Source organism: Falco cherrug, chromosome 11 (genome assembly GCF_023634085.1).
Source record: "Falco cherrug isolate bFalChe1 chromosome 11, bFalChe1.pri, whole genome shotgun sequence".
In the NCBI taxonomy this organism is placed as follows: domain Eukaryota; kingdom Metazoa; phylum Chordata; class Aves; order Falconiformes; family Falconidae; genus Falco; species Falco cherrug.
The window spans coordinates 34,245,633-34,269,240 of NC_073707.1; the positions used below are offsets into that span (position 1 = coordinate 34,245,633).

The 23,608-nt window shown below is 50.4% G+C and overlaps 2 long non-coding RNA genes across 3 annotated transcripts in view; one reads left to right on the forward strand and one right to left on the reverse strand.

Moving 5' to 3' along the window:
- The window catches only part of LOC114014499 (uncharacterized), a 29,342-nt gene extending 16,171 nt beyond the window's left edge, over nucleotides 1-13,171 (forward strand). Inside the window, exon 4 of one of the 2 annotated variants that reach the window (XR_003558005.2) lies at nucleotides 11,081-13,171. This is a non-coding gene — a long non-coding RNA (uncharacterized LOC114014499). The remainder of the gene's footprint in view (nucleotides 1-11,080) is intronic. The other variant, XR_003558004.2, reaches the window with a different exon arrangement.
- A 7,838-nt stretch (nucleotides 13,172-21,009) lies between these two features.
- LOC129737029 (uncharacterized) lies at nucleotides 21,010-23,540 on the reverse strand. The gene is made up of 4 exons (XR_008734371.1): nucleotides 22,452-23,540; nucleotides 22,172-22,347; nucleotides 21,775-21,927; nucleotides 21,010-21,269 (listed from the first exon to the last, which is right to left on the reverse strand). It is a non-coding gene; the product is annotated as an uncharacterized LOC129737029 (long non-coding RNA).
- Between the last annotated feature and the right edge of the window lie 68 nt (nucleotides 23,541-23,608).

Below are 23,608 nucleotides of genomic sequence, written 5' to 3' on the forward strand. Positions count from 1 at the left end.
AACTGCTACCTCTGTAACTGGACTGTGTTAAGTGTAAACTTCTAAAGAATTTAGTTAGCCATTTAACTTAAGCTATATAATAGTTTTGCAAATGTGCACAGTGAGTCCACCCATTACATTAACAAAACATTGTAGGGAAAGTTTCAGAATAAAACATTATTTCTGCCTCTGCAAAATCTGGAGACAAAAAAAGAAAAATGGTCAACTCGATGCATTCAGTCCAAGTTTAAAGTACTGGAATTCAGTTTTTAAAATACTGCTGCTGAAATGGTAATCTGTCAGGTTAGGAAAGAGACTTCCATGGGGTGAAGTGCATAGCTGGATATATACAAAGAATTAGCCCGATGGAAGACTGTACTAAGAGATTTGATTCCATTTTTGTCTGGCCATCTCTGTCTTGCCCTGTCATAAACTTCCCTGATGACAAAAGCTCTTCTGGGTCATACCCTCAGCTTTTTGAAAACCCTTCTCACCCTGACCTTCCTGTGAAACTAGACTGGACCTTTACTTTTTAAGAACTTGGAATAGCCTGAATAGAATTTTAAAATTTGACACAGATTTTTCCTAGTGCTAGGATTTCAATATAATTTCACGTATTCCAATAGGACTGAAAAGGCTTGAGTGTTTTGATTTGAATAATCAAAATGTTATGGTGTCACTCCAGCTTATTTCCGTCTTTCACATTCTCCTTTCCTAATGGGCTTTCTCTTTGCCTGTACCAGAGCCACTTACAGTTTTGGCCTCTTTTCCTTCAAAAAAAATCACCTGTTACATAAATGTGATAGTCTTTTGAAAAGCTAGGCTCTAGCTTGTAAATCCTGCATTTGCTTGGTGTGTATGTACAACTTGGCAGTGAGCATGCTTAGCAGATTAAGGAAGTCTTAAGATTTCTTCTAGCTAACAAGATAAAATAAACATGTAACACTCTTATAAGCAGTGAAGCAAGTAGGTCTCAGTTTCTTTTGCTTTATATCAGCTTTTGGGTTGACTGGTCTATGATGCAAGCTACAATAGAAGCTTTTCTCCTGGTTGCATGGATTACCTGACATCTATTAAGAAGTAAATATGACACTGGGCCTTTTTTCTCATTGGAGAAATAGTTACCTCTCATCAGTCTTTATAAAACTGTTAAAAAGTAGTAGTGCTGAGTCCTCTCTCCGTGTTCTTAAACTTAATGAAAAGAGTGTTATTGGAGAACGCAGAACCACGTACAAATTATTTCACACGCCTCTTCTTCAGCAAATAGGCTAAACAAGGCGCGTACGTGTTTTCCTCTTAACCTGCCCTCCGTTCCATGTCTGTCTGCTCCCCTTTGTTAGTGATTCTGCTGGGATGGCAGGCCACAAGACCTACTGATCGGGACATGTGGCTGGGAGCAGAAAGGAGGGCTTTTTCACCAGTTCCACCCCTCATTTGCCATGATGCTAAGGGCAGGTAATTCAGCTACATATTTTTTCCCTTCTTTTTATCTCTTTACAACTTGACTAAAAACAGTAAGGCTGTCTCTTGCTCCGTATTTGTACAGGGGAGTCCCAGTCATGTATCCAAGCTGTAGGTGCTTCTGCCTCGGTAGGTGTTTTGGGTCTGGCTGAGTCCCATAGCGCCGTGCTTGCACTGGTAGCTAGAAGGGTACTGGTAACACACCAGTGTTCTGACTGCTGCTGAGCAGGGCTCGCACAGCACCCAGGCTGTCTCTCCAGCCTTCTCCCACCTCTCACCAGTAGGCTGGGGGTGGGCAAGGTCTTGGGAGGGGGCACAGCTAGGACAGCTGACCCAAAGTGACCAGTGGAATATTCCATACCATATGACGTCTGCTCAGATATAAAAGCTAAGAGAAAGGGGGGTGGGGGCATTTGTTATTTGCAACATTTGTCTTTTGGAGCAACCGCTACATGTACAGAAGCCCTGCTTCCTGGGATAGTGGCTGAACATTGCCTGCTGATGGGAAGCAGAGAATAACATCTTTTGTTTTCTTTCACTTCTGCAGGTGTGCGACTTTTGCAATAGCTTTGTTAAACTGTCTTTATCTTGACCCACAACTTTTTTTCATCTTTTTTTCTCCCACCCTGTTCTGCCAAGGCGGAGAATGATAGAGCGGCTTGGTGGGCAGCTGGCTTATAGCCAGGGCCAACCCACTGCATTTGGTAACAGTCATTCTTACAGTTTCTTACTTGTGCAGATGCACTGACCAGCATCCTAAACTCTCCCAAAATGGGAGACTTTTAGTACCTCATCTTAACATGTATTTTATTCCTTACTACAGGAAGAGCTAAAACTCTTTATACTTGAAACAAACAAACTAGCAGACAATACAATTCCTGGGGATGCAAAGTTCTCAAGACATAGAGATTCTAGCAGGGGTTTGGGAAGAAGCATTGGTAGACTTCCACCAAGTTACTCAGATGTACAGCAGTCCTCTAGTTCAATGCTAGAGTTGGGATGAATTTCAAGCTAGTACTTCCTCCAGTTTAAGCCATGTAATTAACTTTAGTCTCATGTGAAAATAAAAAAACCCCCAACAATAAAATCAGGATGATCCACTGGGAATTTAATTTCTGATTAACATTAAGTGAATTCAATTACTCCCTTTTGGAAAACCTTGGTATCGTTATGTTCAGATGCTTCAGCCCCTTTCATAGCTAAAGAAGTATAACAACATCAATATTAGAACAGAATGAAAAAGAATAGTTCAGTTGGAAGGGACCTGCAACAGTCATCTAGTCCAGCTGCTTGACCACTTCAGGGCTGACCCAATGTTAAAGTGCATTATTAAGGGCATTGTCCAAATGCCTCTGAAACACTGACAGGCGTGGGGCATCAGCCACTTCTCCAGGAAGCCCGTTCCAGGGTTTGACCACCCGCTCGGTAAAGAAATGCTTCTTCACGTCCAGTCTGAACCTCCCCTGACAGACGCAGCTTGGAACCATTGCCAGGTGTTGTGTCCCCGGATCCCAGGGGGAAGAGCTCAGCACCTTCCTCTCCACATCCCCTCCTCAGGAAGCTATAGAGAGCGATGAGGTCACTGCTCACCTCCTTCTCTCCAAAGGAGACAAACCCAGAGTCCTTGTCTAGGACTAAAATGTTACTAGAGAAGTGATACATTAACAATAATGCTCAGCAATTATAGTTGTAAAAAAAACTGTACCAGCATTAATCCCACATCTCTGAGCAGTTAGCTATTACCACAGCCATTTTTACTGAAGAAGATTATAGGGCTCGTTTAGATTAAATGGGAAGATAGTTTTCAGGTTTTTATGCTAGCATAAAGCAACAGCAGTGTTGCTTGGGAGATCGTTTTAACTGGCCTCAAAGGCCAGTTGTTCAAGCGTGATGCCCTCAGCTCAGGCAGCACCGGTCTGTCTTACACAACTTCCTTGGGACAGTGCAGAATGTCAGCACTCCAGGTTCTGTGGTGTGACAGCTTCCACACCTGACCTTGTTGACAAGGTCTTGTACTCATTAGAGCAGAAAGGTGTGAGCTTAGAGGTACACGTTCCTGGGTTCTTGACCAGAGTGTTCCACTGTGCTCCAGGGCTAATTAGTAAGGTCGTCTTTGAGTGTAGTTGTGTCTCAAGATGTTCAGGTTTGCACAAGAAAAAGGTCTTTGTCAAGGTTACAAGATGTTGATCAGAAATCCTTGTTACCAAAACCATTGCAGTGCAAAATGGTCTGTAGGTGTTAAACCCCATCTGTCTGCTAAAATCAGCATCAAACATGCTGAAGGACAGAGGTCTCATCACAGTGCTGAAAACTACTTCGGCTGGACATAAACAGAAGCGTACCTGGTGAACAGTTAAAGTAGTGCTAACTGGTCAGCCTTACAAATTCCTCGTTCATGCCCACTGTGTGCTGTAGTGCTGTCAGTTCCACTTAAGAGATGGATGATTGTTTCTCTGTTCAAAGTCTGCAGAAAACAGCTTCTTGCTGTGTCATATTTGTAGCATCCATGTTGGCTGTGCTGGGTACATTTGCTGTCTCAGTTGTGTCATTCCAAGTTAATATCCCCATGTTAAAAGGTTAATCCTTAAGTTTACTCTCTGTCGTAGCTGTAGCTATTTTGTAGTATATGCCGTATGAGGTGAGTTTCTTGAAAGTGTTTTGGGGCTGTGTTAGGAAGCTGGACATAATTAGTTTGACCGTGACTTCTCTTATGAATTGGTCCCTGCGTATCCGGCATGGCTCAATGATGATTTTCTAGCTGCATAGTTCACACAGACCATAGCATTATTTATCCTGTGCAAACACTGAAACAACATCTCATGCTTTTCTCACTGTACAGTCTGGTTATTTTTTCATTGTCTTTTATCAGGATTTTCATCAATGTTTCCCCACAGCTTCCAGATTGTTCACAATGCAGATGCAGCAGTTCTGTTCACTGGGCTGGGCAACAGCAATCACGTTACCCATGCCCTGCATTCTTTACATTAGTTGTTCATAGGAAGAAAAATCTAATTATAGACAGTACTAATTGGGGACAGACGGAGACTTGGTTGTTTGTTTTAAAACCCACAATTGACATAATAAGAAGGCCTAAGCGCCATTTGCTTCTTTCTGATGCTTTTGCTAGTGACTGCTTATATTTTGATACAGCCTATTGGCTGTGAAGGTCAGTTCATTATATAGCAGTTTACACTGATACAGCTGTTGTGGCTGGCACTTAAGGTCTGAAGCAGGTGGGTTTGAACCTTAGAGCTTTTCAGTACTATTTTTGTGGCCATATTTTGATTTTCCATAAATATGTAAAACATTCAGAAGCCATGCAATGCTTCTGACTGTAACATCTTATGAAATTAACTCCACCAGTTAAGTTTAACATTTTGTCGGTGCTGAGTATAGGCTACAGATCCTTCCCATTCTGTGTTTCCCAGTATCTTCTGGAGAAGCCCTGCTTAAAGTGATGGGTTTAGTGTTTCAGGAAAGGTTTAAGGCATCTTTTTTATTTGAGGGGTCCTGTATGTTATTCTAATATTAATTATTTACAAGTGGTGTTCTGAGTATTTTATATCACATAGGGATGACTGCTACAAAGTTTCTGGGTTTTGTTGCTGTGTTCTTCACTACAAGAGCCATAAAAATTTTCTAGGTAAGAATTCCCAGCCATTATTTTTCATCTAAATGTATATTTTATAGCTTTCATAAAAGGCGTAGTACAGAATTATTTGTGACATGATTCTCGCTTAAAAAAAACCAAACCACTCCACTTCTACATAAGTTGAAAATTGTTTCATTTAAATGATTAATGGGTATAATGGTCCAGCTGAGACATCATAGGATTTAGCCTGTAGTTACTAAGCACCTAACACTGATATGGCTTATGTTCAGGAGGCCCATTTGGGTAAAGCACAGTATGACTTATGAGAATGTGTTTCATTTAGGAGAAGGTACAGCAAAGAGTAAAACCTTTCTTCATGAAGCCAGTTAACAATTATGAAAAGCATAGTAGAAAATACTTTTTTTCAAGCATCTCCTTCAGCCCTGGCACATTTCATGTCCATAGCTTCACTTAAATTAATGTGCTTTTTCCTTCTAGCATTTTAGGTATACTTAGAGCCACTGGTAGGCCTCAAATGTTACATGGACATCTTTAATGAGACCCTTTTGTGATTACTTGTATTAGTGAGGGCAGAGTTTTCTTCTGGAGTAACAGAAATGAAGGAAAGAGCGCTGCATTTTCGTAATGATTACTATTTATACGCTGTTTTTCTGTGCAGTTTTGTATTGCTTCTTAGCTGAACTTGGAGAGTTAAGACAGATCAAAGCTGTGCATTAGTCCAGGTAAGAAGTGAGAAGAGGTCAAGGAGTGAGGCAGCAGCAGAAGTAGCGATTTGGAGATCTGTGATAGAAGAAAGGGATTGAGAGATGTCAGATAATCAGTAGGAGAGCTCTTATGCACTGAAGTCATGCTGGAGAATGTGGCCATTTATAAAGATGATAAACAGAGATGGACAGGACCAGAAGCTATGGATTACAGTAGGCTTTAAATTTTTAATCTAGCTTTTTAAAAGCTGCTCATATTAAACAATTCTGATAGGGAAATCTGTATAATGCTTGTCTTCGAACTGCTCATCTCATCTTTCAAAGACCTCAGTGTCTAAATATACCTTCAGAGCTGATCATGGTTGATACGAATATTAGTGCTGATTGCTGTGTAATGGGGAGTGAGCTGTGGAATTCCACTTAAATGTGACTGTGATAGTGAAATATGACCATGGACAATAGAGCAAGACCTAAGAAACAATAGGTAGGTAGAGGTCTTTTACTAGATCAGCTGATTTAGTAGGAGAAAGTAGACAAGCTTTTGGACATTATAAGCCCTTCTTTAGTCTCAGATAAAACCATGGATTCAATAGCCTGACTGGTCTTACGGCACATTATAATATACCTCCTCGATAACTTCTCTGTTCCATAGATAACGAACTGCCTTTTTCTCTCCCTAATATTGTCTCCTCTCTTATCCCCTTATTTTCTCTTTTACTTCAAAGCTGTTAGTTATCTTCTCTTTCAGAGATGATCTAACTGCTATGCACCTGGATAAACTCTGAGCAATTGCTTTCTAGTTGTATTTAGCTTAGCTAATGTTATTTAGGTCTGCCACATCTGTGTTGGATCTGGTGAAGGCCTCTGAGCATTCAGAAGCTTGTCTGTGTTTTTGACAGCTATACTGGCTGGTTTAATGCAGCATTATACCTCTATCTGCAATGATTGTTTTTTGATGGATGAGAAAATGAATGAAGAGAAACTTGAACACCTACTGTACCCGCCAGACTGGAAACAGCAGTGACAAGAGTTTTGGTCATTTAAGAACTGTTACATTTTACCTTTGTCTTCAAGCCTTGCAGTTGTATTGGTTACCATGTAAGGAAGCAGTCCAGAAATGCTGATCTTTATGATCCCTTATACAGCTGTGTCTTACTCTGAACATTTGAAGGCAAAAATGTTCCCAGGGTCAAGTAATATTTGTGACAGATGTTGATAACAGTTTCTGGTCTAAGTGCACTTCTCACCCTTTTCTTGTCTCCTTAGGCATATTCATTGATACTTCGATCTTTGGCTGTACACTGGTGAGCTTAGTAGGGCAGAAACTTGTATTTGTTGCCTTCTATCATGCAGTCTTCTGAAACGTGCTGGGAAATAGAGGGAGTAATTAGTGCAACTTCTACAGCTTTGCTTTCTTTCCTTTGCAACAACAGGGTTATTGACCATCCCAGCTTTTCTAAAGCTAAGTACTGTTTATTCAGTCATACAATTTATAGGAGTTAACCTCCTGTAAAACAACAAACTGTTATCCCATCCAACCAGGCAGGCTCTCACTATTTGTATAGATCATCTGATACCACCTCCTGGCACCACTATGTGACCCTAGTTCAGTTCTTGAGGAGACTATGAATAAACCTGGACAAGCAAACATGCATGCTCATGTGAGGATCACCACTGAGGTTGTTCCCAGCACTTCTTTGTTGCCAGACCTTTAGTATCAGATCAAACCAGTAAAATTATATCCCCCCCCATCTCCTTGGGGTGGATCTTTAAAGGGCAAAAGTCATGCACATTGCCAGTGTTGGTTTTCCTCTATCTGCTTTTCCTAACTTTCTGCTGGGACTCCACCGCAGGACTTCTAGGTCTTTGAAAATACGTTGCACATGGCTGAGGTTGCTATGAATACGTTACACTTAATGATAACACCAAAACAGAAGTGGTTGGATGTTTTGTGCTTTCTCAGCATTTGCTATGTTGCTGTGTTGCAGCTTTTGAATGACCCAGGATATTAGGACGTTGCAACAAGAATATTTTAGTTTTGGTTTCAAGGTTGCCCCAGTTGTAATTATAGAGAGACATAAATTTTGCTCTATCTTTTGCCCTCATAGTGCCAGCTGAAGCTGTCTATTTAGATTTCTGAGTTCCTTTTCAGCAAAGATGGAGAACATAGAGTGGTTATGTAGTTTCTACAGTTTCTGTAGGCAGTGGCCCAGTTCCCTGACTTCTTTCATTATGGAGTGGAAGAGAGCAGCCAGGCCAAACAATGATGGAGCTCAGCTGAACTGAATGGGCCTGAGACTCACTTGGTTGCTGGGCTTGCAGTGGAGCGAAAAACTATTTCTCTGCCTCTACACAGTGGGTGGGAATGCAGGAAAAGCTGTGAAGGAAAGGGATATAGTTGAGAGAAAGGAAAACATGAGGTAGGCCTGGGAAAAGGAGAGGATTTATGGAAACTAAGGAGAAGCTGGAGAGGACATGGCATAAATGAGAATAAGTGAAATGGAAAGAGAAGAAAGGCTGAAAAGAATTTCAGCCCTGAGAAGTTTTCAGAAATGGAAAAGTAAGAGACCTGTAAAAATAAAAATAACGTTTCTTCTGGGGTTCTGGGTGATGAGATGGTAATGATGTAGTGAAAAGGGGAGAGACAAAATCAGGGACTTTGTCTGCAATGCTGCGTGAAATGAGTTTTAAAAAGGCTTCAGTGCTGAGGCTAAGAGAATAGGGAAGCTGAAGAATTGTATGGGACAGAAGCCTGCAGACAGGCTGGAGTGCTTTGTTAAGTAGGGACATTTGGCAGTGTCTCTTGAAACCACTGCCCAGAAAGAGTTGTGGAAAATAAGAGGGGCAGTAGCTAAACCTCTTTATAGCAAGAACTTACTAGGAGACCAGTGGATTGTGGTATGTAAGAGTGAGATACAGTCAGCAGTTTCACTGGGGCTGGCATACAGCTACTAATGCTGCAGGATACTTTGCATACCACTTTGCTTCAATTAGATCTTTTCTGCTCCATCTTTCCTTAACAGAGCTACTACTCTGTTCACTTTCCAAATAAAATAATGGAATTAGCTGGAACAACTCTTGATGGGTCTATATGCAGCATTTGTTTCATTGTCTTACGTTGTACTTGCATTTAATATGATGATAAAACCCTCAATGCTTAGGTAACATTACCCTTCTTGTTACTAGTGGCTGAAATAGCAAGAAACAAGTGCATCTCACCTGGCTGTAAAAAAATCTTTAAAAATCTGAAATCTCAGCTTAAATTTTCAGAAGTGTTCATTTTCCCAGCAAAGCTATGGGTCTGAAAACATGCACAAGCATAATCACTTCTGAAATTTTATTTTTATTGAGGACTGGATCTTGTCATTTTTCATTGTGGTGGAGAGCCCATGCTGTATCAAAAACAGTGCTGCCTGTAGAACAGTAAGACTTCAGGAGAGAAGTGCTTTCAAGTCACCCTGTATTTACCCACAGGGTATAAAATGTACCCCAAAGGGAAGGGGAGTTCCTGTCACAGAACTCTTTGCAAGTTACACTAATGGAGTTTCTTTGGATATACGTCTGAACATATAGGCTGTATGAAAAGCTACAGCTTGCTTTCATGCGCAATAAACAGTTCCCTTGAGTTGTCATGTATGTCACAGAAAATGTATTTTGAATTAAGAAATTTAAAGTGCTGAAGCTGCTAAGTGGCAGAACCAGGCCTCGTCCCTAGCGTAGCCTTAATCCAAGGCTGGTTTAAAACCCAGTCCAGTTAGTCCGTGGGAGAACAACAGATGATCAATTTGTGTACATAGCTGCTCTCAGAAACACAGGTGTTTCTAGAAAAATTAGTAGATGTGAATAGGAACTGCTTGTTCAAAGACTAAGCGTGCTTGAAGGAGTATGTGAGTTAAAGCTGGCAGAAAGAAGATCAAGATCCGAGGAGGAGCCTGGAACCGAGGCAGAGCTGGAAGAGAGATGAATCACCTGGGACAGAGTCAGGTGATGGATTCACAGAACTGACAGGACCAAAGGAAACTCCTAAAAACTTCAGACATTGACTAATGGTTTGATAAGCGTAGATAAGCTGAGCTGCATGGTTCTCTGCCACTCACTGGGGTGGTGGCCCGGCTCTGAGTTGTGATAGAAGCAAGTACCCATGTCTGTGTAAATTTTTCCTTTAATAACGGCAATTGCTGGGGCTTATCCGTAGGAAAATAAACCCCTGTGCCGCAGGTTCCTCGTGCTGCGGCTTCTCTTCTCCCTCCTGGTGGTGCAGGGTCATGGACAGAAAGAACCACCCGACTGTTAAAGCCATCAGATGCAAAGGATTTAACCGCTCCAGCCACGCGGGTGCTTTTTGGTACAGAGGCAACGGGTGATAGTGGCTGGGCTGCGAGTGGGCAAAAGGCAGAGCGAAGGGAACCCTGCGCCGCAGCGAGCATTCCCGGGGTCCGGTGTCTAAACTGGGCTGAGATCCCGCCCAGTGCTCAGCACAGGGTTGGTGGGGCGCTGCTGCCACCTGGCGACCAAAAGTGGGTACTGCACCCGCACGGTTGGTGGACCGCTGCTGCTGTTACCGGGCGGCCAAAAATCGGTGCTGCAGCCCTGGCGACGCGCACGCGCGGTGGCGCCTCCCCAGTCGGCGCTGCCAGCCGCCGTTAATAGCACCGCGATCCCGCGCTGCCTGCCGGGTGGTGCCGCGGCGCCCGCTGCTGCCTCCCGGTAAGCAGCCGCCGCTGCCATCCCCCGAGCACGCTGCCAGAGCGCGCTCGGCACGGGAGTACGGAACTGCAGCGCCGGGACAAACGCAGCCCGCGGGTGCTCGCTGCTGCAACGGCCCCGCCCCTGGCGACAAGCCCCCCACCTGGGGACCGCGGGGTGCAGAGCGGCTGCGCCCCTCCACGATTTCAATTCCCCCTCGCTCGTGAACGCCACTGTTCTGCCCGTGCGGTCCCTCGAAGCAGCACTCCTTGGCGCCGGGCCGCTTCTGCGCCTGCGCGGCTCGAGCCCCACACGCAGACGCCAGGCCAGTCCTGCGCACGCGCTGCCCTTCCGGTGCCAATAACGCTACTGCGCCTGCGCGAATCTCGAATGCGTCACGCACACCCCAATCTAGAAGCCGCACCCGAGGCGTCAGGCCACTTATGCGCATGCGCTGTCCCGAGTCTTGCTAGTAACGCCACTGCGCCTGCGCCAACACCCCCTGGGGGGTGAAGGCAGCGACAGCGGGCTTGAAGAGAGGGACTTGGGGGGGGTACGGCGGTGGGGCTTGAAGAGAGGGACTTGGGGGTACCGGTGGGTCAAAAAATGGACACAAGCCAGCAACCTGTGCTCGCAGGCCAGAAAGCTGACCATATCCTGGCCTGCATCCAACGAAGCATGACCAGCAGGTCGAGGGAAGTGATTCTGCACCTCTGCTCTCGTGAGACCCACCTGGAGTACCGCATCCGACTCCTGAGTCCTTGGTAAAGCAGGTCAAGGAGAGCCACAAAAATGATCAGAGGGCTGGAGCACCTCTCCTAAGACAGGCTGAGAGAACTGGGGTTGTTCAGCCCGGAGAAGAGGCTCTGGGGAGACCTTATTGTGGCCTTTCAGTACTTAAAGAGGGCTTTTAAGAAAGATGGGGACAAACATTTTAGTGCGGCCTGTAGCAATAGGACAAGGCTTAGTGGTTTTAAACTGAAAGAGGGTAGATTCAGACTAGATAGAAGAAATTTTTTATGATGAGGGTGGTGAAACACTAAGAGAGGTTGCCCAGAGAGGTGGCAGATGCTCCGTGCCTGGGAACATTCAAGGTCAGGTTGGACAGGGCTGTAAGCAACCTGATCTAGTTGAAGATGTCCCTGCTTCCTGCAGGGGGGCTGGACTAGGGCACCTTTAAAGGTCCCTTCCAACACAAACCATTCTGTGATTCTGTAAACTACCACTATCATTCCAGCCACTGTGTATTTATATATACTTGAGGAAGTCGAGGTCCTTTGTTGGAGGAAAAATGCTAGATCAATGCTGCTGTAGGCTGTACACCTCAGCTTTGTCCACTGTATAGCCCAAACCAGGACTGCAAGTGCAGTCAGCTGATAGATGCTAGGCAATAGAAGTTTAATATTATTAAGATTATGCCTGACAGTTCAAAGGAGCTTTTTAGAACAGGAGACCCTGACCTTTAGAAGGCTGAAACGATGGAGATTGTCTATTGTGATTACTCAGAACTGGGATGTACGGAACCTGAAGCAATCATCCGTGAAAGAAGCAGCAGAATAGTGAAGTGATCAAGATACGGAACAATTTGTGAAACCAACTGTCAAGATAGGAACTGATAGAAGACTTATTGTGGAATCAAGAGATTATGTAATGTTTAGGTAGATACTATAAATAAGTAACTGAAAATCTTGTAAGCTTGTCACTCTCTGCGGAGGTGACCCAACGCTGCTGGACCAATTAAAACTGCAAACCTACAGTAACCCATGAGAGTTCGAGTCTCTTCTTTTACACCCTTCACAACTGAAATTTTACTGTGAAGGTTCTGAATTGCCTTGAAATTCTCAAGAGCTTTGCTCCAAAACATCCCTTCCAGAGATACTGATATTCAGGTCCTGGACTGAACACCATACCTGAGGTTGTTTTACAGCAGGGCAGCAAAGTTTTGTAGAACAAGTGAGGCTGAGAGACTGCCCAGACACATTCTCCCCCACCCATGTGGCAGCACCTTCAGAAAACACTTTTCTATTCATTCCTGATAGTTCTAAACATCTCTAACAAAATTTCACCAATGTCCTCCCTCCTGAAGCAGTGCTGCTGTTACCACAGATAGCAATGCAAAGATGTTCAAAGGAAATGGTCTGAAACACTTGGAAGCTAAAGGTCACAATAAGCAGGAAAAGAAAATACTTTACCATGTACATGAGACTGCTGGAAACTTTTTGCTGGTGCAAAGTGGAAATTGCCAGCTACCTGCAGGAGACAGTAATCTTTCATTAAAAGGCCTGAATCTACATAAATAAAGCAGTCATACCAGCGGCTGGATTTTCAAATCTTTGAATAAGATAGACAATAAGCAACTCATTGTCATGGGTGACAATACCAGCAAATATTGTCCTAAAAGAGAGATGAATTTCCCCTCTTCCTCACAGGCAGTCATGTGGAAAGCCATCATCACATACCGATGTTGACAATAACTGTTCTATGCAGAGTATTTTAGTGGACATAAAAATGGGAAGAAGGCGGAATTAAGTCTACTAGGAGGGAACTAACTGCTGCTGTAGGAAATACAAAAAGTTATCACAGAAACAGAGTGGAGAAAGTAACTGAGAGGGTCAGCTGGCAGGGTAAGAAAACCCTTAATGCAATAAACAACAGTGGTCCTATGTATGAAAACAAGCTGTGTTCAAAAATAAAGTTCTAAACTTACCACAAACACACACACCCCAAACCCCACCCCTCCAAAATCCCCCAAAAGACAAAGGTAATTAGTATTTTAACCTTGAATATGAAAAGGATATGGATATTAGGTGTCAGTCCTCCCTGACACTCGCTAGCAATCATACACACCCTCCCCTGGAAGATTTCAATGCATCAAGCTCACATGCTACATTACACTTTTGAATGTCCGTGCAAACCTATCGCATATGTTAACTGCGGACCTGACGAGAATGGAGATGCGCAAAAGTCCAAGTGCCTAACAATGGCCCCCATAAATTTCCCTAGTGACACCCACCCTTGGACCCTTGCTACCCACAGCACTCCCCTTTGAATCGTTCACTGGGGTGGTAGCCCAGCTCCGAGTCGTGACTAAAGCAAGCCCAGTGGTAACCACGTCTGCGTGCATTTTTTCTTTACCAGTCAATACTGCTATAGTTGCCATTTAAATAACTGACTGAACATCAAGTGTTACCAACAGAAACTGATAATCATAGAGTTTCACAAAGATGGGTGGACACTTCCAATCTAACTTGCCACACGTGTGGTGGAAATCAAACTAGCCATGTACTTTTTCCAGACAGCAGAAGAAATTGCTTGCTGCATGCAATGCAATTTGATCGCTTTCAAAATGCCTCTCCTGGATGAGACTGTTTGCTCCCTGCAAGTTTCTCTTCCTCTCCATTTATAATATAAGGAGCGAGAGCAACCAGTTCAGACTGAGTAATCCCAGTGCAGGCTGTCCACACAAGTAAGGCAGGAGGCCTACATGTGGTAACAGAGATTTAGATACAGAAAAGCGGGGTTTGACCCCAGACATTACATTCGTAACGCCACAGCCTTTGAATACAGAAAGGTTGCTAAGTGACGCAACAGTAAGAACGCTATCACCACACTTCTGTGACAACAGGAGAAGCTCTTGTACCTACCCACTGTTCAGCTCTTGGCTTAGTTTAGCCTTTCAGCTTTTAAGAACAGAAAAGTTAAATCTGAGTTACAACAAATCAGCAAATTTAGTTCATGCCAATACAGAGAACTACACTATCTCCCAGAACAGATAATAAGGACCTCATGTTTTAGAAAGACAAAGTTGGGACAGTATTACCGTTAGACTGCAACACTACCAGAATTGTTCCCGGTTTGTATTGAAGTAGAACAGTAAGCCATAACATGTAAAAAAATACAGAGGAGAGGTTTATGTAGCCAAGGACCACTTACTCCAACTTGTAACTGATAAATCAACAGAAATCTATTATATGGGTATGCATTAACACACACAAAACAAACATAGTAAGATGCAGGTTTAGGCTTAAGGGTCAAGTCAGTGGAACCTTCCCTGGAGAGAGGCTCTTTCCTCTAACCAGCCCATCCCATTTGTCAGCCTCCTAGGATTTAAAGATGTAACCAAAGTCAAGTTTTGCCAGAGCAGCTGCTTGATTTCTAGTAGGAAAAACCTATCCACTCAGCAGTTTTGCTCCTGAAATGCATCAATGAGTCCTTGTCCCAATATCAGAGGGACTAGGCAAAGACTTGCCTCACAAAAGTACAGAGTATGACATATATATATATACACACACACAGGAGCTTGTCTGACCTGCCAGTTTAATAGATTTGTGTCCTATAAACTCTTCAGGAGTTTTTTGTGTTCAGTTCAGTGTTTAAAACGCTGTGAATTCAGCCGTCCCTTGTTCCCACGAATCTCATAGCAGGCATATGGTGATGGAAAGACTGAGAGCATCCATCCAAGAATGGCAGAATAGCATCTTACCGCGTCTCTCTGCTTCTGGAGTCACACGATTGGCAGGTTTATCCAAGCGTTGTTTAAACAGCTTGTGCTCTATGTACTGCTGCTGCTCTCCTGTTACATCCGTGGCATTGATGCTCAAATCTGAAAGCAGTGATCAAGCAAAACAGTTTATCAACACACATTTGTTATGGTCTGTAGCAAGATGAGGAAGTGAAAAGACACAATCTTTCGACCAGCAGGGTAAAAACGTGCCAAACGGGGAGAGCATGTACAGCTAGGGTCAAGTGACCGACAGGGAACAAAACACACGGTGCAGCACACTAAACGACCCTCCCAGGTACGGGGTTTGGTTTGGTGTTCAAGAAGGACAGTTTCCAACTTCCAAGAAAGCGTTACCCTGAAAGGTAGACACACTTAAGGCAAAAAGCAAAAAGCCAACCCCCCGAAGCCCAGAACCGTGCTCAGGCACCCAGGAGTTAAGCCTAAAACCGGTTGAAAGAGCTGCCTCCTACCTGTTCCCCCGCCACCTCTCCCCCTCCGAGGCCAGCAACCTTTCCTCGCGATCCCTTTTCGCAAACAAAAGACTGACGCCTGCGGCCTCAGCTCGGTACCGAAGCACCACGATGCGCTTGCCGGCGGCGTGCTCTCTCACAAGGCTGACAGCTTCTCTGCACGCAACAGCCGAGGCCCTGTGAAAGGGGAGGAAGGCAAACACCGATCACGTCTCGCCGGGGTCAGGAGGGAGTCGGGGTGCGCTGCAGTCAGAGCCCAACGCCTTCCAGAGGAATTACCGGGGCACAACAAGAGGCAGGAGCGATCGGCAGACAGGCAGGTAACACGCACGGCAGCGATACCCACGGCAGACTGGCAGGACGCTTCCAGCCGCTTCACCCCGCCGCTTTGTTTCGAATTTCGTTAAAAGGCAATCCGATTCTTAAGGCTCACTCTGCTTTGAAGAGCTGCTGGAGAAAGGCTAACACGTGGCATTGGCGTTACCGTCGGAATTCCGGCGTAAAAATCACGGCAAAGCCGTGCCTTGTCAAGCGGCTTCCCAAGCAGGCTCTGGAGCCTTTCCACGAGACGGGCAAAGCCGGAGTCCCGCGGGAACCCTGTGCCAGCTCCGTCAGTACGGCCGAGCTCTCCGACAAAGCGCACCGCCGTACGGAAACGTAAAGTGGGTTTATACCTCGGGCTCCTTTACAGCCTCGGAAAACAATACTGCCCGGCCGGACGCGCTGCTTTAAGCGCCTAGCAGGCCCGGCTGCGTTACCACGAGGGACCGACAATTCCTCCCCGGCCGTTGCCCGAGCCGCAGCGCAGCACTCGGCAGCGGCGGGCACGCGGAGCCTCGCGGGCCCTCGGCGGCTACAAAAGGGATCCCTCCGTAGTCAGCAGTCCGACTCGCAAGCACGAGGCACGCGTGGCGAAGTAACATCTCGAGCGACCTTCGGTTCCGCTCCCCTTGACTTGTCGACGGACGCTTCCGGACGAACCTAGGGACAAAGGGAAAACAAAAGGCCCCGGTTTCGCGGGGAAGCAAACCAAAAGGCCTCTTCCCCTCGGCTGCTCCGGCCCCAGAGCTGACTGTCACGACACAAGATCAGCCAGACACCTGAGCTGCCGCTGCCTCCCAGCCCTCCCCGGCAGTTAAAAGGCTTGCGGAGAAAGCAGCAGTCGGGGGCGACGGCTGGGGATTCCGCTGCCGGCTGCCTTTTCTTGCTCTGGCCCGCTCGCAGGGGCGGGAAGAGGCTCCTGAGCCACACACACACACACACACACACACACACACACACTCCCCCCCGCGACAGCGTTACCGCAGGCCCCGAGGCAGCCTCTCTGCGGCCCGCGGGGGCCGGCAGCCCCAGCCGGCTGCCACGGCTCAGGCCAGCGGCTGGGGGAAAGACAAAGCCCCGCGCAGGGCTGCGGCGGCTGCCCGGGCAGCCCGCAGGCGGCGGCGGGTGGGCGGCGGGGCGGCGCGGGCCGACCCCTCTCCCGGGCGCCGCCGCCACGAGCGAGCACCGGGGCCGCCCTGCCTGCCGCCGCTCCTCGCCGAGGTAGCGGCGCGGCTCCGAGAGAAAAAAAAAAAAAAAAAAACAACAAAAAAAAAAAACCAAAAACAAACAAACAAAAAACCACCCACCCAGAAAAGGGCAGCCCCGTGAGGAGCCCGCTGACCACCGTCCCTGCCGGGGAGACGAGAACCGGCGGCAGCCCCGCCGGTCCCGGGCCGGGCCGCCCGCCTGCCTCAGCCCGCCCGCCGCCGGCACCAGGCGCTCCCTGCCGCGGCCGAGCGCCGGGCCGCCACATCCCCCCCGACCGGGCCGCTGCCCGCCGGCCCCCGGCCGCCCTTCAGCCCGAGCGCGCCGCCGCACGTCCCGGCCCGAAAGTCTTCCGGGCTCCCGGCGAAGGCTCCGCACCTCCACGGCCGCTCCAGCGCGCCGCGCGGGCCGGGAGTGAACCCACCTTTCCCGGGCCGGATGCGCCATCTGCCCCTACGCACGAGGCCGGAAGCCCCGCCCCTAGGGGGGTCAAAGCCGCTTCTGCGCATGCGCCGCCCTCGGTCGGCCAGAAAGGCTTCTGCGCATGCGCCAAACCCGGATTGCGTCATCGGCCCAGACGCAGGGGGCCGGAAGCCCCGCCCCTAAGGGTCAAAGCCGCTTCTGCGCATGCGCCGACCTTCCTTGGCCAGAAAGCCCTTCTGCGCATGCGCCAAAGCGGGATTGCGTCATCGGCCCAGACGCACGGGGCCGGAAGCCCCGCCCCTTCGGCGTCAAGCCGCGTCTGCGCATGCGCTGCCCTTACTCCGCCTGGGAGGCGGTGCTGCCACCTGGCGAAAAAAATTGGGTACTGCAGCCCGTCTAGCTAACCAGACTGCACAGTTTATTAGAGGCATGGCATCAAGAAGGGAACTCTGCCCACGGCCCGTTCGGAAGTTGCCTGGCTTCCCATCCCGGTGGATGAAGTTCTTACAGCGAACATTCTCGATTCCACTAGTCTAGAGAAAAAGAAAAAAAAAATAAAAAATAATAATCACTCGAGAGACCAGGCTTACGCTTTTTTTTCCCCCCTTATAAAAACACTAGCAACAGTGCCTGAACGGGAAAAGGGGTCACGAAAGTTTTTATCGTAAAATGGAAGGGCACGAAAGAGAACAGAATTCGACAGACGATACGTAAACCTCTGCAGCTCTTTCCCCGTGCCTCTCGGACATCGGTTTCCAAAAACTTTCTCGGGTGAGCGTCTTTTGTCTTTGAGCAGTGCAACAGACGCTTTGCAAACAGCACAAGTCTGCTTTTGAACCATCGTTTCAGACTTTGCAATCCCTTGAGATGGGGCGCTTTGTACTTGAGAGAAACAAAACCCACTCTGAGTCTTTCCTTTAACGATACAGGCCTATTCCCCTTTCCCTTAGAGAAACAACCTACTCGCTTCTGATCTCTCGAGGAATCTTAATACTCCCAACACACTGCGCCGTCAAGATCAACAAAGCAGTTTCCTACCACGTTGCCAGCGAGCGATAGGACCGTCTCGAGACGAAGTTTCCTCGGACAAAAACCCGAGCGATCTATCTTCAAGACTCGGTCCAAACGGCTCCGTCACCGTTCCGTCGCAGTCCCCTTCGGCTCCACACCACTGCCTTGTGGGAACGCCCCCTAGAAAAAAAGAAACGCTTTCATCAGGGTAACAAGCAGAATACAGCTCTAGCCTCGAGGACGGCTGGCACGCACACGGCCTGTATCGCCGCAGTCCCCTGAGCCGCAGCTCAGCGCGCGCCGACAGCGGTGACGGAGGACGCGCTGAAGGCGAAAAGCCGAAAGCCAACCCCCCGAAGCCCAGAACCGTGCTCAGGCACCCAGGAGTTAAGCCTAAAACCGGCTGAAAGAGCTGCCTCCTACCTGTTCCCCCGCCACCTCTCCCCCTCCGAGGCCAGCACCTTTCCTCGCGATCCCTTTTCGCAAACAAAAGACGGACGCCTGCGGCCTCAGCTCGGTACCGAAGCACCACGATGCGCTTGCCGGCGGCGTGCTCTCTCACAAGGCTGACAGCTTCTCTGCACGCAACAGCCGAGGCCCTGTGAAAGGGGAGGAAGGCAAACACCGATCACGTCTCGCCGGGGTCAGGAGGGAGTCGGGGTGCGCTGCGGTCAGAGCCCAACGCCTTCCCCAGAGGAATTACCGGGCCACAACAAGAGGCAGGAGCGATCGGCAGACAGGCAGGTAACACGCACGGCAGCGATACCCACGGCAGACTGGCAGGACGCTTCCAGCCGCTTCACCCCGCCGCTTTGTTTCGAATTTCGTTAAAAGGCAATCCGATTCTTAAGGCTCACTCTGCTTTGAGGAGCTGCTGGAGAAAGGCTAACACGTGGCATTGGCGTTACCGTCGGAATTCCGGCGTAAAAATCACGGCAAAGCCGTGCCTTGTCAAGCGGCTTCCCAAGCAGGCTCTGGAGCCTTTCCACGAGACGGGCAAAGCCGGAGTCCCGCGGGAACCCTGTGCCAGCTCCGTCAGTAGGGCCCAGCTCTCCGACAAAGCGCACCGCCGTACGGAAACGTCAAGCGGGTTTATACCTCGGGCTCCTTTACAGCCTCGGAAAACAATACTGCCCGGCCGGACGCGCTGCTCTAAGCGCCTAGCAGGCCCGGCTGCGTTACCACGAGGGACCGACGATTCCTCCCCGGCCGTTGCCCGAGCCGCAGCGCAGCACTCGGAAGCGGCGGGCACACGGAGCCTCGCGGGCCCTCGGCGGCTACAAAAGGGATCCCTCCGTAGTCAGCAGTCCGACTCGCAAGCACGAGGCACGCGTGGCGAAGTAACATCTCGAGCGACCTTCGGTTCCGCTCCCCTTGACTTGTCGACGGACGCTTCCGGACGAACCTAGGGACAAAGGGAAAACAAAAGGCCCCGGTTTCGCGGGGAAGCAAACCAAAAGGCCTCTTCCCCTCGGCTGCTCCGGCCCCGGAGCTGACTGTCACGACACAAGATCAGCCAGACACCTGAGCTGCCGCTGCCTCCCAGCCCTCCCCGGCAGTTAAAAGGCTTGCGGAGAAAGCAGCAGTCGGGGGCGACGGCTGGGGATTCCGCTGCCGGCTGCCTTTTCTTGCTCTGGCCCGCTCGCAGGGGCGGGAAGAGGCTCCTGAGCCACAACACCCCCCCCACCCCCCCCCCCGCGACAGCGTTACCGCAGGCCCCGAGGCAGCCTCTCTGCGGCCCGCGGGGGCCGGCAGCCCCAGCCGGCTGCCACGGCTCAGGCCAGCGGCTGGGGGAAAGACAAAGCCCCGCGCAGGGCTGCGGCGGCTGCCCGGGCAGCCCGCAGGCGGCGGCGGGTGGGCGGCGGGGCGGCGCGGGCCGACCCCTCTCCCGGGCGCCGCCGCCACGAGCGAGCACCGGGGCCGCCCTGCCTGCCGCCGCTCCTCGCCGAGGTAGCGGCGCGGCTCCGAGAGAAAAAAAAAAAAAAAAAAACAACAAAAAAAAAAAACCAAAAACAAACAAACAAAAAACCACCCACCCAGAAAAGGGCAGCCCCGTGAGGAGCCCGCTGACCACCGTCCCTGCCGGGGAGACGAGAACCGGCGGCAGCCCCGCCGGTCCCGGGCCGGGCCGCCCGCCTGCCTCAGCCCGCCCGCCGCCGGCACCAGGCGCTCCCTGCCGCGGCCGAGCGCCGGGCCGCCACATCCCCCCCGACCGGGCCGCTGCCCGCCGGCCCCCGGCCGCCCTTCAGCCCGAGCGCGCCGCCGCACGTCCCGGCCCGAAAGTCTTCCGGGCTCCCGGCGAAGGCTCCGCACCTCCACGGCCGCTCCAGCGCGCCGCGCGGGCCGGGAGTGAACCCACCTTTCCCGGGCCGGATGCGCCATCTGCCCCTACGCACGAGGCCGGAAGCCCCGCCCCTAGGGGGGTCAAAGCCGCTTCTGCGCATGCGCCGCCCTCGGTCGGCCAGAAAGGCTTCTGCGCATGCGCCAAACCCGGATTGCGTCATCGGCCCAGACGCAGGGGGCCGGAAGCCCCGCCCCTAAGGGTCAAAGCCGCTTCTGCGCATGCGCCGACCTTCCTTGGCCAGAAAGCCCTTCTGCGCATGCGCCAAAGCGGGATTGCGTCATCGGCCCAGACGCACGGGGCCGGAAGCCCCGCCCCTTCGGCGTCAAGCCGCGTCTGCGCATGCGCTGCCCTTACTCCGCCTGGGAGGCGGTGCTGCCACCTGGCGAAAAAAATTGGGTACTGCAGCCCGTCTAGCTAACCAGACTGCACAGTTTATTAGAGGCATGGCATCAAGAAGGGAACTCTGCCCACGGCCCGTTCGGAAGTTGCCTGGCTTCCCATCCCGGTGGATGAAGTTCTTACAGCGAACATTCTCGATTCCACTAGTCTAGAGAAAAAGAAAAAAAAAATAAAAAATAATAATCACTCGAGAGACCAGGCATACGCTTTTTTTTCCCCCCTTATAAAAACACTAGCAACAGTGCCTGAACGGGAAAAGGGGTCACGAAAGCTTTTATTGTAAAATGGAAGGGCACGAAAGAGAACAGAATTCGACAGACGATACGTAAACCTCTGCAGCTCTTTCCCCGTGCCTATCGGACATCGGTTTCCAAAAACTTTCTCGGGTGAGCGTCTTTTGTCTTTGAGCAGTGCAACAGACGCTTTGCAAACAGCACAAGTCTGCTTTTGAACCATCGTTTCAGACTTTGCAATCCCTTGAGATGGGGCGCTTTGTACTTGAGAGAAACAAAACCCACTCTGAGTCTTTCCTTTAACGATACAGGCCTATTCCCCTTTCCCTTAGAGAAACAACCTACTCGCTTCTGATCTCTCGAGGAATCTTAATACTCCCAACACACTGCGCCGTCAAGATCAACAAAGCAGTTTCCTACCACGTTGCCAGCGAGCGATAGGACCGTCTCGAGACGCAGTTTCCTCGGACAAAAACCCGAGCGATCTATCTTCAAGACTCGGTCCAAACGGCTCCGTCACCGTTCCATCGCAGTCCCCTTCGGCTCCACACCACTGCCTTGTGGGAACGCCCCCTAGAAAAAAAGAAACGCTTTCATCAGGGTAACAAGCAGAATACAGCTCTAGCCTCGAGGACGGCTGGCACGCACACGGCCTGTATCGCCGCAGTCCCCTGAGCCGCAGCTCAGCGCGCGCCGACAGCGGTGACGGAGGACGCGCTGAAGGCGAAAAGCCGAAAGCCAACCCCCCCGAAGCCCAGAACCGTGCTCAGGCACCCAGGAGTTAAGCCTAAAACCGGCTGAAAGAGCTGCCTCCTACCTGTTCCCCCGCCACCTCTCCCCCTCCGAGGCCAGCACCTTTCCTCGCGATCCCTTTTCGCAAACAAAAGACGGACGCCTGCGGCCTCAGCTCGGTACCGAAGCACCACGATGCGCTTGCCGGCGGCGTGCTCTCTCACAAGGCTGACAGCTTCTCTGCACGCAACAGCCGAGGCCCTGTGAAAGGGGAGGAAGGCAAACACCCATCACGTCTCGCCGGGGTCAGGAGGGAGTCGGGGTGCGCTGCGGTCAGAGCCCAACGCCTTCCCCAGAGGAATTACCGGGCCACAACAAGAGGCAGGAGCGATCGGCAGACAGGCAGGTAACACGCACGGCAGCGATACCCACGGCAGACTGGCAGGACGCTTCCAGCCGCTTCACCCCGCCGCTTTGTTTCGAATTTCGTTAAAAGGCAATCCGATTCTTAAGGCTCACTCTGCTTTGAGGAGCTGCTGGAGAAAGGCTAACACGTGGCATTGGCGTTACCGTCGGAATTCCGGCGTAAAAATCACGGCAAAGCCGTGCCTTGTCAAGCGCCTTCCCAAGCAGGCTCTGGAGCCTTTCCACGAGACGGGCAAAGCCGGAGTCCCGCGGGAACCCTGTGCCAGCTCCGTCAGTACGGCCGAGCTCTCCGACAAAGCGCACCGCCGTACGGAAACGTAAAGCGGGTTTATACCTCGGGCTCCTTTACAGCCTCGGAAAACAATACTGCCCGGCCGGACGCGCTGCTTTAAGCGCCTAGCAGGCCCGGCTGCGTTACCACGAGGGACCGACAATTCCTCCCCGGCCGTTGCCCGAGCCGCAGCGCAGCACTCGGCAGCGGCGGGCACGCGGAGCCTCGCGGGCCCTCGGCGGCTACAAAAGGGATCCCTCCGTAGTCAGCAGTCCGACTCGCAAGCACGAGGCACGCGTGGCGAAGTAACATCTCGAGCGACCTTCGGTTCCGCTCCCCTTGACTTGTCGACGGACGCTTCCGGACGAACCTAGGGACAAAGGGAAAACAAAAGACCCCCGTTTCGCTGGGAAGCAAACCAAAAGGCCTCTTCCCCTCGGCTGCTCCGGCCCCGGAGCTGACTGTCACGACACAAGATCAGCCAGACACCTGAGCTGCCGCTGCCTCCCAGCCCTCCCCGGCAGTTAAAAGGCTTGCGGAGAAAGCAGCAGTCGGGGGCGACGGCTGGGGATTCCGCTGCCGGCTGCCTTTTCTTGCTCTGGCCCGCTCGCAGGGGCGGGAAGAGGCTCCTGAGCCACAACACCCCCCCCACCCCCCCCCCCGCGACAGCGTTACCGCAGGCCCCGAGGCAGCCTCTCTGCGGCCCGCGGGGGCCGGCAGCCCCAGCCGGCTGCCACGGCTCAGGCCAGCGGCTGGGGGAAAGACAAAGCCCCGCGCAGGGCTGCGGCGGCTGCCCGGGCAGCCCGCAGGCGGCGGCGGGTGGGC